The sequence below is a fragment of the Opisthocomus hoazin genome, chromosome 17, assembly GCF_030867145.1.
Source record: "Opisthocomus hoazin isolate bOpiHoa1 chromosome 17, bOpiHoa1.hap1, whole genome shotgun sequence".
Taxonomy (NCBI): Eukaryota; Metazoa; Chordata; class Aves; order Opisthocomiformes; family Opisthocomidae; genus Opisthocomus; species Opisthocomus hoazin.
Window position 1 is genome coordinate 19,793,592 of NC_134430.1, and position 17,734 is coordinate 19,811,325.

The following is a 17,734-nucleotide window of genomic DNA, read 5'->3' on the forward strand; positions in this document are numbered from 1 at the left end:
CTGCAGATAGCTCGCAGCAGGAAAGAGCTAGCCTGGAAAGCTGTTGCTCAGCCTCATCTGCCCATGGCACTGCTCGCACAGAGGCACAGATACTGGGGCTGCTTGCTTATACTGCCACCTCAATATTCAAATGTAACTTTGGGGGTCCGTGCAGGGGGCCTCCGGCAGCCTTGCTCTGAAAATGCGAACGTCTGCAGATAGCTCGAAGCCAGAAAAAGCTAGCCTGGAAAGCTGTTGCTCAGCCTCATCTGCCCATGGCACTGCTCGCACAGAGGCACAGAGACTGGGGCTGCTTGCTTGTCTTGCCCCCTCAAACTTCAAATGTATATTTGGGTTTCCATGCAGAGGGGCTGAGGGAACATTGCTCCGAAAACGCGAACGTCTGCAGATAGCTCGTAGGCAAAATGATCTAGCCTGTAAAACTGTTGCTAAGCCTCATCTGCCCATGGCACTGCTCGCACAGAGGCACAGAGACTGGGGTTGCTTGCTTGTTTTGCCCCCTCAAACTTCAAACCTAGCTTAGGTGGTCCGTGCAGGAAGCCTCCAGCAGCCCTGTTCTGAAAATGCGAACGTCTGCAGATAGCTCGCAGCCAGAAAGAGCTAGCCTGGAAAGCTGCTGCTCAGCCTCATCTGCCCATGGCACTGCTCGCACAGAGGCACAGAGACTGGGGCTGCTTGCTTGTCTTGCCCCCTCAAACTTCAGACATAGCTTAGGTGGTCCGTGCAGGAAGCCTCCAGCAGCCCTGTTCTGAAAATGCGAACGTCTGCAGATAGCTCGCAGCAGGAAAGAGCTAGCCTGGAAAGCTGTTGCTCAGCCTCATCTGCTCATGGCACTGCTCGCACAGAGGCACAGAGACTGGGGCTGCTTGCTTGTCTTGCCCCCTCAAACTTCAAATGTATATTTGGTGTTCCATGCAGAGGGGCTGAGGGAACCCTGCTCCGAAAACGCGAATGTGTGCAGATAGCTCGCAGGCAAAATGATCTAGCCTGTAAAACTGTTGCTCAGCCTCATCTGCCCATGGCACTGCTCGCACAGAGGCACAGAGACTGGGGTTGCTTGCTTGTCTTTCCACCTCAAACTTCAAACGTCGCTTAGGGGTTCCGTGCATGGGGCCTTCGGCAGCCTTGCTCTGAAAATGCGAACGTCTGCAGATAGCTCGCAGGCAGAAACAGCTAGACTGGAAAGCTGTTGCTCAGTCTCTTCTGCCCATGGCACTGCTCGCACTGAGACACAGAGACTGGGGCTGCTTGCTTGTCTTTCCACCTCAAACTTCAGACGTATGTTAGGCTGTACGTGCCGAGCGCCTCCGTCAGCGCTGCTCCGAAAATGCGAACGGCTGCAGATAGCTCGCAGGCAGAAAGAGCTAGCCTGGAAAGCTGTTGCTCAGCCTCATCTGCCCATGGCACTGCTCGCACTGAGGCACAGAGACTGGGGCTGCTTGCTTGTCTTGCCCCCTCAAACTTCAAACGTATATTTGGTGGTCCGTGCCGGGCGCCTCCGTCAGTCCTGCTCCAAGAATGCGAACGTCTGCAGATAGCTCGCAGCAAGAAAGAGCTAGCCTGGAAAGCTGTTGCTCAGCCTCATCTGCCCATGGCACTGCTCGCACAGAGGCACAGAGACTGGGGCTGCTTGCTTGTCTTGCCACATCAAACTTCAGACGTAGGTTAGGCTCTACGTGCCGAGCGCCTCCGACAGCCCTGCTCCGAAAATGCGAACGGCTGCAGATAGCTCGCAGCCAGAAAGAGCTAGCCTGGAAAGCTGTTGCTCAGTCTCATCTGCCCCTGGCACTGCTCGCACAGAGGCACAGAGACTGGGGCTTCTTGATTGTCTTGCCCCCTCAAACTTCAAAACTAGATTAGGTGGTCCGTGCAGGAAGCCTCCAACAGCCCTGTTCTGAAAATGCGAACGTCTGCAGATAGCTCGCAGCAGGAAAGAGCTAGCCTGGAAAGCTGTTGCTCAGCCTCATCTGCCCATGGCACTGCTCGCACAGAGGCACAGAGACTGGGGCTGCTTGCTTGTCTTTCCACCTCAAACTTCAAACGTCGCTTAGGGGTTCCGTGCAGGGGGGCTCCGGCAGCCTTGCTCTGAAAATGCGAACGTCTGCAGATAGCTCGCAGCCAGAAAGAGCTAGCCTGGAAAGCTGTTGCTCAGTCTCATCTGCCCATGGCACTGCTCGCACAGAGGCACAGAGACTGGGGCTGCTTGCTTGTTTTGCCACCTCAAACTTCAGACGTAGGTTAGGCTGTACGTGCCGAGCGCCTCCGTCAGCGCTGCTCCGAAAATGCGAACGGCTGCAGATAGCTCGCAGGCAGAAAGAGCTAGCCTGGAAAGCTGTTGCTCAGCCTCATCTGCCCATGGCTCTGCTCGCAGTGAGACACAGAGACTGGGGCTGCTTGCTTGTCTTGCAACCTCAAACTTCACACGTAGCTTAGGTGGTCCGTGCAGGAAGCCTCCAGCAGCCCTGTTCTGAAAATGCGAACGTCTGCAGATAGCTCGCTGCAGGAAAGAGCTAGCCTGGAAAGCTGTTGCTCAGCCTCATCTGCCCATGGCTCTGCTCGCACAGAGGCACAGAGACTGGGGCTGCTTGCTTATACTGTCACCTCAATATTCAAATGTAACTTTGGGGGTCCGTGCAGGGGGCCTCCGGCAGCCTTGCTCTGAAAATGCTAACGTCTGCAGATAGCTCGCAGGCAGAAAGAGCTAGCCTGGAAAGCTGTTGCTCAGCCTCATCTGCCCATGGCACTGCTCGCACAGAGGCACAGAGACTGGGGCTGCTGGCTTGTCTTGCCCCCTCAAACTTCAAATGTATATTTGGGGTTCCATGCAGAGGGCCTGAGGGAACCCTGATCCGAAAATGCGAATGTCTGCAGATAGCTCGCAGGCAAAATAATCTAGCCTGTAAAACTGTTGCTCAGCCTCATCTGCCCATGACACTGCTCGCACAGAGGCACAGAGACTGGGGCTGCTTGCTTGTCTTGCCACCTCAAACTTCAAACGTCGCTTATGGGGTCCGTGCAGGGGGCCTCCGGCAGCCTTGCTCTTAAAATGCTAACGTCTGCAGATAGCTCGCAGCCAGAAAGAGCTAGCCTGGAAAGCTGTTGCTCAGCCTCATATGGCTATGGCACTGCTCGCACAGAGGCACAGAGACTGGGGCTGCTTGTTTCTCTTGCCCCTTCAAACTTCAAACCTACCTTAGGTGGTCCGTGCCGGGCGCCTCCGTCAGCCCTGCTCCGAAAATGCGAACGGCTGCAGATAGCTCGCAACCAGAAAGAGCTAGCCTGGAAAGATGTAGCTCAGCCTCATCTGCCCATGGCACTGCTCGCTCAGAGGCACAGAGACTGGGGCTGCTTGCTTGTCTTGCCCCCTCAAACTTCAAACAGAGCTTAGGTGGTCCGTGCAGGAAGCCTCCAGCAGCCCTGTTCTGAAAATGCGAACGTCTGCAGATAGCTCGCAGCAGGAAAGAGCTAGTTTGGAAAGCTGTTGCTCAGCCTCATCTGCCCATGGCACTGCTCGCACAGAGGCACAGATACTGGGGCTGCTTGCTTATACTGCCACCTCAATATTCAAATGTAACTTTGGGGGTCCGTGCAGGGGGCCTCCGGCAGCCTTGCTCTGAAAATGCGAACGCCTGCAGATAGCTCGAAGCCAGAAAAAGCTAGCCTGGAAAGCTGTTGCTCAGTCTCATCTGCCCATGGCACTGCTCGCACAGAGGCACAGAGACTGGGGCTGCTTGCTTGTCTTGCCCTCTCAAACTTCAAATGTATATTTGGGGTTCCATGCAGAGGGGCTGAGGGAACATTGCTCCGAAAACGCGAACGTCTGCAGATAGCTCGTAGGCAAAATGATCTAGCCTGTAAAACTGTTGCTAAGCCTCATCTGCCCATGGCACTGCTCGCACAGAGGCACAGAGACTGGGGTTGCTTGCTTGTTTTGCCCCCTCAAACTTCAAACCTAGCTTAGGTGGTCCGTGCAGGAAGCCTCCAGCAGCCCTGTTCTGAAAATGCGAACGTCTGCAGATAGCTCGCAGCCAGAAAGAGCTAGCCTGGAAAGCTGCTGCTCAGCCTCATCTGCCCATGGCACTGCTCGCACAGAGGCACAGAGACTGGGGCTGCTTGCTTGTCTTGCCCCCTCAAACTTCAGACATAGCTTAGGTGGTTCGTGCAGGAAGCCTCCAGCAGCCCTGTTCTGAAAATGCGAACGTCTGCAGATAGCTCGCAGCAGGAAAGAGCTAGCCTGGAAAGCTGTTGCTCAGCCTCATCTGCTCATGGCACTGCTCGCACAGAGGCACAGAGACTGGGGCTGCTTGCTTGTCTTGCCCCCTCAAACTTCAAATGTATATTTGGTGTTCCATGCAGAGGGTCTGAGGGAACCCTGCTCCGAAAACGCGAACGTCTGCAGATAGCTCGCAAGCAAAATGATCTAGCCTGTAAAACTGTTGCTCAGCCTCATCTGCCCATGGCACTGCTCGCACAGAGGCACAGAGACTGGGGTTGCTTGCTTGTCTTTCCACCTCAAACTTCAAACGTCGCTTAGGGGTTCCGTGCATGGGGCCTTCGGCAGCCTTGCTCTGAAAATGCGAACGTCTGCAGATAGCTCGCAGGCAGAAACAGGTAGACTGGAAAGCTGTTGCTCAGTCTCTTCTGCCCATGGTACTGCTCGCACAGAGGCACAGAGACTGGGGCTGCTTGCTTGTCTTTCCACCTCAAACTTCAGACGTATGTTAGGCTGTACGTGCCGAGCGCCTCCGTCAGCGCTGCTCCGAAAATGCGAACGGCTGCAGATAGCTCGCAGGCAGAAAGAGCTAGCCTGGAAAGCTGTTGCTCAGCCTCATCTGCCCATGGCTCTGCTCGCAGTGAGGCACAGAGACTGGGGCTGCTTGCTTGTCTTGCCCCCTCAAACTTCAAACGTATATTTGGTGGTCCGTGCCGGGCGCCTCCGTCAGTCCTGCTCCAAGAATGCGAACGTCTGCAGATAGCTCGCAGCCAGAAAGAGCTAGCCTGGAAAGCTGTTGCTCAGCCTCATCTGCCCATGGCACTGCTCGCACAGAGGCACAGAGACTGGGGCTGCTTGCTTGTCTTGCCACATCAAACTTCAGACGTAGGTTAGGCTCTACGTGCCGAGCGCCTCCGACAGCCCTGCTCCGAAAATGCGAACGGCTGCAGATAGCTCGCAGCCAGAAAGAGCTAGCCTGGAAAGCTGTTGCTCAGTCTCATCTGCCCCTGGCACTGCTCGCACAGAGGCACAGAGACTGGGGCTTCTTGATTGTCTTGCCCCCTCAAACTTCAAAACTAGATTAGGTGGTCCGTGCAGGAAGCCTCCAACAGCCCTGTTCTGAAAATGCGAACGTCTGCAGATAGCTCGCAGCAGGAAAGAGCTAGCCTGGAAAGCTGTTGCTCAGCCTCATCTGCCCATGGCACTGCTCGCACAGAGGCACAGAGACTGGGGCTGCTTGCTTGTCTTTCCACCTCAAACTTCAAACGTCGCTTAGGGGTTCCGTGCAGGGGGGCTCCGGCAGCCTTGCTCTGAAAATGCGAACGTCTGCAGATAGCTCGCAGCCAGAAAGAGCTAGCCTGGAAAGCTGTTGCTCAGTCTCATCTGCCCATGGCACTGCTCGCACAGAGGCACAGAGACTGGGGCTGCTTGCTTGTTTTGCCACCTCAAACTTCAGACGTAGGTTAGGCTGTACGTGCCGAGCGCCTCCGTCAGCGCTGCTCCGAAAATGCGAACGGCTGCAGATAGCTCGCAGGCAGAAAGAGCTAGCCTGGAAAGCTGTTGCTCAGCCTCATCTGCCCATGGCTCTGCTCGCAGTGAGACACAGAGACTGGGGCTGCTTGCTTGTCTTGCAACCTCAAACTTCACACGTAGCTTAGGTGGTCCGTGCAGGAAGCCTCCAGCAGCCCTGTTCTGAAAATGCGAACGTCTGCAGATAGCTCGCTGCAGGAAAGAGCTAGCCTGGAAAGCTGTTGCTCAGCCTCATCTGCCCATGGCTCTGCTCGCACAGAGGCACAGAGACTGGGGCTGCTTGCTTGTTTTGCCACCTCAAACTTCAAACGTCTCTTAGGGGTTCCGTGCAGGGGGCCTCCGGCAGCCCTGCTCTGAAAATGCGAACGTCTGCAGATAGCTCGCAGCCAGAAAGAGCTAGCCTGGAAAGCTGTTGCTCAGCCTCATCTGCCCATGGCTCTGCTCGCACAGAGGCACAGAGACTGAGGCTGCTTGCTTGTCTTAACTCCTCAAAATTCAAAATTTAATTTGGTGGTCCGTGCAGGGGGCCTCCGGCAGCCCATCTCCGAAAATGCGAACGTCTGCAGATAGCTCGCAGCCAGAAAGAGCTAGCCTGTAAATCTGTTGCTCAGCCTCATCTGCCCATGGCACTGCTCGCACAGAGGCACAGAGACTGGGGCTGCTTGCTTGTCTTGCCACCTCAAACTTCAGACGTAGGTTAGGCTCTACGTGCCGAGCGCCTCCGACAGCCCTGCTCCGAAAATGCGAACGGCTGCAGATAGCTCGCAGGCAGAAAGAGCTAGCCTGGAAAGCTGTTGCTCAGCCTCATCTGCCCATGGCACTGCTCGCACAGAGGCACAGAGACTGGGGCTGCTTGCTTATACTGCCACCTCAATATTCAAATGTAACTTTGGGGGTCCGTGCAGGGGGCCTCCGGCAGCCTTGCTCTGAAAATGCGAACGTCTGCAGATAGCTCGCAGGCAGAAAGAGCTAGCCTGGAAAGCTGTTGCTCAGCCTCATCTGCCCATGGCACTGCTCGCACAGAGGCACAGAGACTGGGGCTGCTTGCTTGTCTTGCCCCCTCAAACTTCAAATGTATATTTGGGGTTCCATGCAGAGGGCCTGAGGAAACCCTGCTCCGAAAACGCGAATGTGTGCAGATAGCTCGCAGGCAAAATGATCTAGCCTGTAAAACTGTTGCTCAGCCTCATCTGCCCATGGCACTGCTCGCACAGAGGCACAGAGACTGGGGCTGCTTGCTTGTCTTGCCACCTCAAACTTCAAACGTCGCTTAGGGGTTCCGTGCAGGGGGCCTCCGGCAGCCCTGCTCTGAAAATGCGAACGTCTGCAGATAGCTCGCAGCCAGAAAGAGCTAGCCTGGAAAGCTGTTGCTCAGCCTCATCTGCCCATGGCACTGCTCGCACAGAGGCACAGAGACTGGGGCTGCTTGCTTGTCTTGCCACCTCAAACTTCAGACGTAGGTTAGGCTGTACGTGCCGAGCGCCTCCGTCAGCGCTGCTCCGAAAATGCGAACGGCTGCAGATAGCTCGCAGGCAGAAAGAGCTAGCCTGGAAAGCTGTTGCTCAGCCTCATCTGCCCATGGCACTGCTCGCACAGAGGCACAGAGACTGGGGCTGCTTGCTTATACTGCCACCTCAATATTCAAATGTAACGTTGGGGGTCCGTCCAGGGGGCCTCCGGCAGCCTTGCTCTGAAAATGCGAACGTCTGCAGATAGCTCGCAGGCAGAAAGAGCTAGCCTGGAAAGCTGTTGCTCAGCCTCATCTGCCCATGGCACTGCTCGCACAGAGGCACAGAGACTGGGGCTGCTTGCTTCCCTTGCCCCCCAAACTTCAAACGCAGCTTAGGTGGTCCGTGCCGGGTGCCTGAAGGTAGCCCTGCTCTGAAAATGCGAACGTCTGCAGATAGCTCGCAGGCAGAAAGAGCTAGCCTGGAAAGCTGTTGCTCAGTCTCATCTGCCCATGGCACTGCTCGCACAGAGGCACAGAGACTGGGGCTTCTTGCTTGTCTTGCCCCCTCAAACTTCAAAAGTAGATAAGGTGGTCCGTGCAGGAAGCCTCCAGCAGCCCTGTTCTGAAAATGCGAACGTCTGCAGATAGCTCGCAGCAGGAAAGAGCTAGCCTGGAAAGCTGTTGCTCAGCCTCATCTGCCCATGGCACTGCTCGCACAGAGGCACAGAGACTGGGGCTGCTGGCTTGTCTTGCCCCCTCAAACTTCAAATGTATATTTGGGGTTCCATGCAGAGGACCTGAGGGAACCCTGCTCCGAAAACGCGAACGTCTGCAGATAGCTCGCAGGCAAAATGATCTAGCCTGTAAAACTTTTGCTCAGCCTCATCTGCCCATGGCACTGCTTGCACAGAGGCACAGAGACTGGGGCTGCTTGCTTGTCTTGCCACCTCAAACTTCAAACGTCGCTTCGGGGTTCCGTGCAGGGGGTCTCCGGCAGCCCTGCTCTGAAAATGCGAACGTCTGCAGATAGCTCGCAGGCAGAAAGAGCTAGCCTGGAAAGCTGTTGCTCAGCCTCATCTGCCCATGGCACTGCTCGCACAGAGGCACAGAGACTGGGGCTGCTTGTTTCTCTTGCCCCTTCAAACTTCAAACCTAGCTTAGGTTGTCCGTGCCGGGCGCCTCCGTCAGCCCTGCTCTAAAAATGCGAATGTCTGCAGATAGCTCGCAGCCAGAAAGACCTAGCCTGGGAAGCTGTTGCTCAGCCTCTTCTGCCCATGGCACTGCTCGCACAGAGGCACAGAGACTGGGGCTACTTGCTTTTCTTGCCACCTCAAACTTCAGACGTAGGTTAGGCTCTACGTGCCGAGCGCCTCCGACAGCCCTGCTCCGAAAATGCGAACGGCTGCAGATAGCTCGCAGCCCGAAAGAGCTAGCCTGGAAAGCTGTTGCTCAGCCTCATCTGCCCATGGCACTGCTTGCACAGAGGCACAGAGAATGGGGCTGCTTGCTTATACAGCCACCTCAATATTCAAATGTAACTTTGGGGGTCCGTGCAGGGGGCCTCCGGCAGCCTTGCTCTGAAAATGCGAACGTCTGCAGATAGCTCGCAGCAGGAAAGAGCTAGCCTGGAAAGCTGTTGCTCAGCCTCATCTGCCCATGGCACTGCTCGCACAGAGGCACAGAGACTGGGGCTGCTTGCTTCCCTTGCCCCCCAAACTTCAAACGTAGCTTAGGTGGTCCGTGCCAGGTGCCTGAAGGTAGCCCTGCTCTGAAAATGCGAACGTCTGCAGATAGCTCGCAGGCAGAAAGAGCTAGCCTGGAAAGCTGTTGCTCAGTCTCATCTGCCCATGGCACTGCTCGCACAGAGGCACAGAGACTGGGGCTGCTTGCTTGTCTTGCACCCTCAAACTTCAAACCTAGCTTAGGTGGTCCGTGCAGGAAGCCTCCAGCAGCCCTGTTCTGAAAATGCGAACGTCTGCAGGTAGCTCGCAGCAGGAAAGAGCTAGCCTGGAAAGCTGTTGCTCAGCCTCATCTGCTCATGGCACTGCTCGCACAGAGGCACAGAGACTGGGGCTGCTTGCTTGTCTTGCCCCCTCAAACTTCAAATGTATATTTGGGGTTCCATGCAGAGGGCCTGAGGGAACCCTGCTCCGAAAACGCGAACGTCTGCAGATAGCTCGCAGGCAAAATGATCTAGCCTGTAAAACTGTTGCTCAGCCTCATCTGCCCATGGCACTGCTCGCACAGAGGCACAGAGACTGGGGCTGCTTGCTTGTCTTTCTACCTCAAACTTCAAACGTCGCTTAGGGGTTCCGTGCAGGGGGCCTCCGGCAGCCCTGCTCTGAAAATGTGAACGTCTGCAGATAGCTCGAAGCCAGAAAGAGCTAGCCTGGAAAGCTGTTGCTCAGCCTCATCTGCCCATGGCACTGCTCGCACAGAGGCACAGAGACTGGGGCTGCTTGCTTGTCTTGCCCCCTCAAACTTCAAACGTCTCTTAGGGGGTCCGTGCAGGGCGCCTCCGGCAGCCTTGCTCTGAAAATGCGAACGTCTGCAGATAGCTTGCAGCCAGAAAGACCTAGCCTGGAAAGCTGTTGCTCAGTCTCATATGGCTATGGCACTGCTCGCACAGAGGCACAGAGACTGGGGCTGCTTGTTTCTCTTTCCCCTTCAAACTTCAAACCTAGCTTAGGTGGTCCGTGCCGGACGCCTCCGTCAGCCCTGCTCTAAAAATGCGAATGTCTGCAGATAGCTCGCAGTCAGAAAGACCTAGCCTGGGAAGCTGTTGCTCAGCCTCTTCTGCCCATGGCACTGCTCGCACAGAGGCACAGAGACTGGGGCTGCTTACTTGTCTTGACACCTCAAACTTCAAACCTATCTTTGGTGGTCCGTGCCGGGCGCCTCCGTCAGCCCTGCTCCAAGAATGCGAACGTCTGCAGATAGCTCACAGCCAGAAAGTGCTAGCCACGAAAGCTGTTGCTCAGCCTCATCTGCCCATGGCACTGCTCGCACAGAGGCACAGAGACTGGGGCTGCTTGCTTGTCTTGCCCCCTCAAACTTCAGACATAGCTTAGGTGGTCCGTGCAGGAAGCCTCCAGCAGCCCTGTTCTGAAAATGCGAAAGTCTGCAGATAGCTCGCAGCAGGAAAGAGCTAGCCTGGAAAGCTGTTGCTCAGCCTCATCTGCCCATGGCACTACTCGCACAGAGGCACAGAGACTGGGGCTGCTTGCTTGTCTTGCCCCCTCAAACTTCAAATGTATATTTGGGGTTCCATGCAGAGGGGCTGAGGGAACATTGCTCCGAAAACGCGAACGTCTGCAGATAGCTCGCAGGCAAAATAATCTAGCCTGTAAAACTGTTGCTCAGCCTCATCTGCCCATGGCACTGCTCGCACAGAGGCACAGAGACTGGGGTTGCTTGCTTGTCTTTCCACCTCAAACTTCAAACGTCGCTTAGGGGTTCCGTGCAGGGGGCCTCCGGCAGCCTTGCTCTGAAAATGCGAACGTCTACAGATAGCTCGCAGCCAGAAAGAGCTAGCCTGGAAAGCTGTTGCTCAGCCTCATCTGCCCATGGCACTGCTCGCACAGAGGCACAGAGACTGGGGCTGCTTGCTTGTCTTGCCACCTCAAACTTCAAACGTCGCTTATGGGGTCCGTGCAGGGGGCCTCCGGCAGCCTTGCTCTTAAAATGCTAACGTCTGCAGATAGCTCGCAGCCAGAAAGAGCTAGCCTGGAAAGCTGTTGCTCAGCCTCATATGGCTATGGCACTGCTCGCACAGAGGCACAGAGACTGGGGCTGCTTGTTTCTCTTGCCCGTTCAAACTTCAAACCTACCTTAGGTGGTCCGTGCCGGGCGCCTCCGTCAGCCCTGCTCCGAAAATGCGAACGGCTGCAGATAGCTCGCCGGCAGAAAGAGCTAGCCTGGAAAGCTGTTGCTCAGTCTCATCTGCCCCTGGCACTGCTCGCTCAGAGGCACAGAGACTGGGGCTGCTTGCTTGTCTTGCCCCCTCAAACTTCAAACAGAGTTTAGGTGGTCCGTGCAGGAAGCCTCCAGCAGCCCTGTTCTGAAAATGCGAACGTCTGCAGATAGCTCGCAGCCAGAAAGAGCTAGCCTGGAAAGCTGTTGCTCAGCCTCATCTGCCCATGGCACTGCTCGCACAGAGGCACAGAGACTGGGGCTGCTTGCTTATACTGCCACCTCAATATTCAAATGTAACTTTGGGGGTCCGTGCAGGGGGCCTCCGGCAGCCTTGCTCTGAAAATGCGAACGTCTGCAGATAGCTCGAAGCCAGAAAAAGCTAGCCTGGAAAGCTGTTGCTCAGTCTCATCTGCCCATGGCACTGCTCGCACAGAGGCACAGAGACTGGGGCTGCTTGCTTGTCTTGCCCCCTCAAACTTCAAATGTATATTTGGGGTTCCATGCAGAGGGGCTGAGGGAACATTGCTCCGAAAACGCGAACGTCTGCAGATAGCTCGTAGGCAAAATGATCTAGCCTGTAAAACTGTTGCTAAGCCTCATCTGCCCATGGCACTGCTCGCACAGAGGCACAGAGACTGGGGTTGCTTGCTTGTCTTGCCCCCTCAAACTTCAAACCTAGCTTAGGTGGTCCGTGCAGGAAGCCTCCAGCAGCCCTGTTCTGAAAATGCGAACGTCTGCAGATAGCTCGCAGCCAGAAAGAGCTAGCCTGGAAAGCTGTTGCTCAGCCTCATCTGCTCATGGCACTGCTCGCACAGAGGCACAGAGACTGGGGCTGCTTGCTTGTCTTGCCCCCTCAAACTTCAAATGTATATTTGGGGTTCCATGCAGAGGGCCTGAGGGAACCCTGCTCCGAAAACGCGAACGTCTGCAGATAGCTCGCAGGCAAAATGATCTAGCCTGTAAAACTGTTGCTCAGCCTCATCTGCCCATGGCACTGCTCGCACAGAGGCACAGAGACTGGGGTTGCTTGCTTGTCTTTCCACCTCAAACTTCAAACGTCGCTTAGGGGTTCCGTGCATGGGGCCTTCGGCAGCCTTGCTCTGAAAATGCGAACGTCTGCAGATAGCTCGCAGGCAGAAACAGCTAGACTGGAAAGCTGTTGCTCAGTCTCTTCTGCCCATGGCACTGCTCGCACAGAGGCACAGAGACTGGGGCTGCTTGCTTGTCTTTCCACCTCAAACTTCAGACGTATGTTAGGCTGTACGTGCCGAGCGCCTCCGTCAGCGCTGCTCCGAAAATGCGAACGGCTGCAGATAGCTCGCAGGCAGAAAGAGCTAGCCTGGAAAGCTGTTGCTCAGCCTCATCTGCCCATGGCTCTGCTCGCACTGAGGCACAGAGACTGGGGCTGCTTCCTTGTCTTGCCACCTCAAACTTCAAACGTATATTTTGTGGTCCGTGCCGGGCGCCTCCGTCAGTCCTGCTCCAAGAATGCGAACGTCTGCAGATAGCTCGCAGCCAGAAAGAGCTAGCCTGGAAAGCTGTTGCTCAGCCTCATCTGCCCATGGCACTGCTCGCACAGAGGCACAGAGACTGGGGCTGCTTGCTTGTCTTGCCACATCAAACTTCAGACGTAGGTTAGGCTCTACGTGCCGAGCGCCTCCGACAGCCCTGCTCCGAAAATGCGAACGGCTGCAGATAGCTCGCAGGCAGAAAGAGCTAGCCTGGAAAGCTGTTGCTCAGTCTCATCTGCCCCTGGCACTGCTCGCACAGAGGCACAGAGACTGGGGCTTCTTGATTGTCTTGCCCCCTCAAACTTCAAAACTAGATTAGGTGGTCCGTGCAGGAAGCCTCCAACAGCCCTGTTCTGAAAATGCGAACGTCTGCAGATAGCTCGCAGCAGGAAAGAGCTAGCCTGGAAAGCTGTTGCTCAGCCTCATCTGCCCATGGCACTGCTCGCACAGAGGCACAGAGACTGGGGCTGCTTGCTTGTTTTTCCACCTCAAACTTCAAACGTCGCTTAGGGGTTCCGTGCAGGGGGCCTCCGGCAGCCTTGCTCTGAAAATGCGAACGTCTGCAGATAGCTCGCAGCCAGAAAGAGCTAGCCTGGAAAGCTGTTGCTCAGTCTCATCTGCCCATGGCACTGCTCGCACAGAGGCACAGAGACTGGGGCTGCTTGCTTGTTTTGCCACCTCAAACTTCAGACGTAGGTTAGGCTGTACGTGCCGAGCGCCTCCGTCAGCGCTGCTCCGAAAATGCGAACGGCTGCAGATAGCTCGCAGGCAGAAAGAGCTAGCCTGGAAAGCTGTTGCTCAGCCTCATCTGCCCATGGCTCTGCTCGCAGTGAGACACAGAGACTGGGGCTGCTTGCTTGTCTTGCCCCCTCAAACTTCAAACAGAGCTTAGGTGGTCCGTGCAGGAAGCCTCCAGCAGCCCTGTTCTGAAAATGCGAACGTCTGCAGATAGCTCGCAGCAGGAAAGAGCTAGCCTGTAAAACTGTTGCTCAGCCTCATCTGCCCATGGCACTGCTCGCACAGAGGCACAGATACTGGGGCTGCTTGCTTATACTGCCACCTCAATATTCAAATGTAACTTTGGGGGTCCATGCAGGGGGCCTCCGGCAGCCTTGCTCTGAAAATGCGAACGCCTGCAGATAGCTCGAAGCCAGAAAAAGCTAGCCTGGAAAGCTGTTGCTCAGTCTCATCTGCCCATGGCACTGCTCGCACAGAGGCACAGAGACTGGGGCTGCTTGCTTGTCTTGCCCTCTCAAACTTCAAATGTATATTTGGGGTTCCATGCAGAGGGGCTGAGGGAACATTGCTCCGAAAACGCGAACGTCTGCAGATAGCTCGTAGGCAAAATGATCTAGCCTGTAAAACTGTTGCTAAGCCTCATCTGCCCATGGCACTGCTCGCACAGAGGCACAGAGACTGGGGTTGCTTGCTTGTTTTGCCCCCTCAAACTTCAAACCTAGCTTAGGTGGGCCGTGCAGGAAGCCTCCAGCAGCCCTGTTCTGAAAATGCGAACGTCTGCAGATAGCTCGCAGCCAGAAAGAGCTAGCCTGGAAAGCTGCTGCGCAGCCTCATCTGCCCATGGCACTGCTCGCACAGAGGCACAGAGACTGGGGCTGCTTGCTTGTCTTGCCCCCTCAAACTTCAGACATAGCTTAGGTGGTTCGTGCAGGAAGCCTCCAGCAGCCCTGTTCTGAAAATGCGAACGTCTGCAGATAGCTCGCAGCAGGAAAGAGCTAGCCTGGAAAGCTGTTGCTCAGCCTCATCTGCTCATGGCACTGCTCGCACAGAGGCACAGAGACTGGGGCTGCTTGCTTGTCTTGCCCCCTCAAACTTCAAATGTATATTTGGTGTTCCATGCAGAGGGTCTGAGGGAACCCTGCTCCGAAAACGCGAACGTCTGCAGATAGCTCGCAAGCAAAATGATCTAGCCTGTAAAACTGTTGCTCAGCCTCATCTGCCCATGGCACTGCTCGCACAGAGGCACAGAGACTGGGGTTGCTTGCTTGTCTTTCCACCTCAAACTTCAAACGTCGCTTAGGGGTTCCGTGCATGGGGCCTTCGGCAGCCTTGCTCTGAAAATGCGAACGTCTGCAGATAGCTCGCAGGCAGAAACAGCTAGACTGGAAAGCTGTTGCTCAGTCTCTTCTGCCCATGGTACTGCTCGCACAGAGGCACAGAGACTGGGGCTGCTTGCTTGTCTTTCCACCTCAAACTTCAGACGTATGTTAGGCTGTACGTGCCGAGCGCCTCCGTCAGCGCTGCTCCGAAAATGCGAACGGCTGCAGATAGCTCGCAGGCAGAAAGAGCTAGCCTGGAAAGCTGTTGCTCAGCCTCATCTGCCCATGGCTCTGCTCGCAGTGAGGCACAGAGACTGGGGCTGCTTGCTTGTCTTGCCCCCTCAAACTTCAAACGTATATTTGGTGGTCCGTGCCGGGCGCCTCCGTCAGTCCTGCTCCAAGAATGCGAACGTCTGCAGATAGCTCGCAGCCAGAAAGAGCTAGCCTGGAAAGCTGTTGCTCAGCCTCATCTGCCCATGGCACTGCTCGCACAGAGGCACAGAGACTGGGGCTGCTTGCTTGTCTTGCCACATCAAACTTCAGACGTAGGTTAGGCTCTACGTGCCGAGCGCCTCCGACAGCCCTGCTCCGAAAATGCGAACGGCTGCAGATAGCTCGCAGCCAGAAAGAGCTAGCCTGGAAAGCTGTTGCTCAGTCTCATCTGCCCCTGGCACTGCTCGCACAGAGGCACAGAGACTGGGGCTTCTTGATTGTCTTGCCCCCTCAAACTTCAAAAGTAGATAAGGTGGTCCGTGCAGGAAGCCTCCAGCCGCCCTGTTCTGAAAATGCGAACGTCTGCAGATAGCTCGCAGCAGGAAAGAGCTAGCCTGGAAAGCTGTTGCTCAGCCTCATCTGCCCATGGCACTGCTCGCACAGAGGCACAGAGACTGGGGCTGCTTGCTTGTCTTTCCACCTCAAACTTCAAACGTCGCTTAGGGGTTCCGTGCAGGGGGGCTCCGGCAGCCTTGCTCTGAAAATGCGAACGTCTGCAGATAGCTCGCAGCCAGAAAGAGCTAGCCTGGAAAGCTGTTGCTCAGTCTCATCTGCCCATGGCACTGCTCGCACAGAGGCACAGAGACTGGGGCTGCTTGCTTGTTTTGCCACCTCAAACTTCAGACGTAGGTTAGGCTGTACGTGCCGAGCGCCTCCGTCAGCGCTGCTCCGAAAATGCGAACGGCTGCAGATAGCTCGCAGGCAGAAAGAGCTAGCCTGGAAAGCTGTTGCTCAGCCTCATCTGCCCATGGCTCTGCTCGCAGTGAGACACAGAGACTGGGGCTGCTTGCTTGTCTTGCAACCTCAAACTTCACACGTAGCTTAGGTGGTCCGTGCAGGAAGCCTCCAGCAGCCCTGTTCTGAAAATGCGAACGTCTGCAGATAGCTCGCTGCAGGAAAGAGCTAGCCTGGAAAGCTGTTGCTCAGCCTCATCTGCCCATGGCTCTGCTCGCACAGAGGCACAGAGACTGGGGCTGCTTGCTTATACTGTCACCTCAATATTCAAATGTAACTTTGGGGGTCCGTGCAGGGGGCCTCCGGCAGCCTTGCTCTGAAAATGCGAACGTCTGCAGATAGCTGGCAGGCAGAAAGAGCTAGCCTGGAAAGCTGTTGCTCAGCCTCATCTGCCCATGGCACTGCTCGCACAGAGGCACAGAGACTGGGGCTGCTGGCTTGTCTTGCCCCCTCAAACTTCAAATGTATATTTGGGGTTCCATGCAGAGGGCCTGAGGGAACCCTGATCCGAAAATGCGAATGTCTGCAGATAGCTCGCAGGCAAAATGATCTAGCCTGTAAAACTGTTGCTCAGCCTCATCTGCCCATGGCACTGCTCGCACAGAGGCACAGAGACTGGGGCTGCTTGCTTGTTTTGCCACCTCAAACTTCAAACGTCTCTTAGGGGTTCCGTGCAGGGGGCCTCCGGCAGCCCTGCTCTGAAAATGCGAACGTCTGCAGATAGCTCGCAGCCAGAAAGAGCTAGCCTGGAAAGCTGTTGCTCAGCCTCATCTGCCCATGGCTCTGCTCGCACAGAGGCACAGAGACTGAGGCTGCTTGCTTGTCTTAACTCCTCAAAATTCAAAATTTAATTTGGTGGTCCGTGCAGGGGGCCTCCGGCAGCCCATCTCCGAAAATGCGAACGTCTGCAGATAGCTCGCAGCCAGAAAGAGCTAGCCTGGAAAGCTGTTGCTCAGCCTCATCTGCCCATGGCACTGCTCGCACAGAGGCACAGAGACTGGGGCTGCTTGCTTGTCTTGCCACCTCAAACTTCAGACGTAGGTTAGGCTCTACGTGCCGAGCGCCTCCGACAGCCCTGCTCCGAAAATGCGAACGGCTGCAGATAGCTCGCAGGCAGAAAGAGCTAGCCTGGAAAGCTGTTGCTCAGCCTCATCTGCCCATGGCACTGCTCGCACAGAGGCACAGAGACTGGGGCTGCTTGCTTATACTGCCACCTCAATATTCAAATGTAACTTTGGGGGTCCGTGCAGGGGGCCTCCGGCAGCCTTGCTCTGAAAATGCGAACGTCTGCAGATAGCTCGCAGGCAGAAAGAGCTAGCCTGGAAAGCTGTTGCTCAGCCTCATCTGCCCATGGCACTGCTCGCACAGAGGCACAGAGACTGGGGCTGCTTGCTTGTCTTGCCCCCTCAAACTTCAAATGTATATTTGGGGTTCCATGCAGAGGGCCTGAGGAAACCCTGCTCCGAAAACGCGAATGTGTGCAGATAGCTCGCAGGCAAAATGATCTAGCCTGTAAAACTGTTGCTCAGCCTCATCTGCCCATGGCACTGCTCGCACAGAGGCACAGAGACTGGGGCTGCTTGCTTGTCTTGCCACCTCAAACTTCAAACGTCGCTTAGGGGTTCCGTGCAGGGGGCCTCCGGCAGCCCTGCTCTGAAAATGCGAACGTCTGCAGATAGCTCGCAGCCAGAAAGAGCTAGCCTGGAAAGCTGTTGCTCAGCCTCATCTGCCCATGGCACTGCTCGCACAGAGGCACAGAGACTGGGGCTGCTTGCTTGTCTTGCCACCTCAAACTTCAGACGTAGGTTAGGCTGTACGTGCCGAGCGCCTC